Genomic DNA, 2079 nt, shown 5'->3' with positions numbered 1-2079 from the left:
AGAGCCAGTCAGAGGACGGCCCTTTAGCGTGGGGGTCCTGTTTAGAGAGCCTCAAATGTAGGCTCTTGCTGTTTATTTTTCTAATTAAAATTTCAAATTATATTTCATCTGGTTTTATATACTTGGTATTTCTATTTTTTATTATCAGTAGTTATCTCAAAAACTTGGAAGTATTCCAGGGCACTTTCAACCTTTCATCACTAACCACGCTAAAGTTTAGAATGAACAAACAGCCCAGAAGTTTCATAATAAGAAGGGTACTTTACTGTTTCAATCCAAAAATTGAACTAGCTACAGGCTATTAAGCTAAAACAAAATATACTAGGAAAATAAGGAACAACAAGAACCAGTTTGGTCTAGTGCAGGGGTAGGCAACCTCGGCTCTTTTATGACTCATGGACTTCAACTCCCAGAATTCCTGAGTCATAGCTGACTCAGGAATTCTGGGAGTTGAAGTTCATGAATCATAAAAGAGCTGAAGTTGCCTACCCCTGGTCTAGTGGCTAAGACAGTAGATTAGATACCAGGAAACTGAGTTTTAGTCCCTCCTTATGCATGAAAGCTGGCTGGGTGACCCTGGGCCAGTCATTCTTTCAATCCAACCCACCTCACAGGGTTGTTGTGGGGAAAATAGGAGGAGGAAGGAGCATTAGATATGTTCACTGGATTGAGTTGTTTATAAAATAATAAAGGTGGAATAACTTTTTAAAATTGCTCATTCAGAAACCTTTCCAAAAGCTCAGACTTGATAGCACTTGGGCAGGGACGACCACAGGGTATGGTTAAAAAAAAAAGTCAAGATGACAGTCACAGTGTTACAATCAAACCTCTATCTATTTTTATAAAAATATGTGACACAGGTGACTTTGAAACTTTGAGCACATCATTATGGCCCCCAGCTTAACTTTTATTTAACTATAGCCTGCAAACACTGCTGATTTAGGCTGTACCGACAGCCTAACATTACAGAAATGTTCATTTAATGCTATGAATAGGAATATACTTGCTCATTCGAAGCATTTATTCAACTGTACCATGGGTATTCAGTGTGATCACATCTACCTATGAGGTTCTTATGGAAGAAGATGGAATAAGAGGAAGCCTAGAATTACTGTAGACCTACGAAGAGCCAAAATGATGGAGGTGCAGAAGAGAAGAAAGTAAAGAGCAATTTGAGAGGGTGCAGACATGTCTCTTTCTGCTGCTTTTCCTCCTTAATTAAAAAGATGACAAATGAAACATAAATGGTCTGAATAAGAGACTTAGGTGAGGGAAATGATGTGAATTAAATCTAGCCTCTCAGTTTGGAGGTCATTCCTTTACACAAAATGGATTTGAGCATCATCCAGGGGCATTAGCTCATTTTGGCCAGTGGCCAATTTGGAGGCACAGCACTGGAGTTGGCTGCATCTTGGCTGCACTCTAGCGTATTCCCTTTTTCTTTAGACAGAATTACATCCATTTACGGATTTACGTAGACTTAATGCACACAAGCTATATCCTGCCTCTCTCTTACTTTATTTCTGGCTTAAGGAAGCCAAGGTCATGGGTATTCTGGATCTTAATTTTAGCCAGATATGTGAGGGCAATGAGAAGCTTTCTTCTGTTTTCTTTTAAACCCTTAAGGCATCCAAACTGTGCCAGGCTGATCACATTGCAGTATTTTTCTTGCGGTCCCAAGGAGAGACCAGAGCATTCTCATCTGCTGATGAGTTAAACCATATTTGTACCAACAATTTGCCTAGAGTGTTCTTTCTTATTTTGTTCTAGGTATTTTGTTTTCTATCATTAGCCATTTCCTCAGTTTTCACTCATAATTTGACTCCTTTCAGTTTAGAAACTGTATAGATGCCGTATATCTCTATACATGTGGGAAATATTATTCTTGAAACAAAGAAGAATACTGAAAGGAAGTACCTATGAACAATAAACGGCTTTTTGTGTGTCTCTGTGTGTGTATGTGTGTATTTCCTCAGAAAACTGGGGTTTATGAGGTTTGTAAGGACACAGAAGTTCCACAAGAGGTAGAGACATAGAAAAGTTAAATGATAATGTGATATGGATACTATACAAGAAGTG

The sequence above is a fragment of the Crotalus tigris genome, unplaced genomic scaffold, assembly GCF_016545835.1.
Source record: "Crotalus tigris isolate CLP2741 ecotype Arizona unplaced genomic scaffold, ASM1654583v1 scf7180000017833.3397121, whole genome shotgun sequence".
In the NCBI taxonomy this organism is placed as follows: domain Eukaryota; kingdom Metazoa; phylum Chordata; class Lepidosauria; order Squamata; family Viperidae; genus Crotalus; species Crotalus tigris.
The sequence above is the reverse complement of the archived record's forward strand: the minus strand, read 5'-3'. Positions refer to the sequence as shown.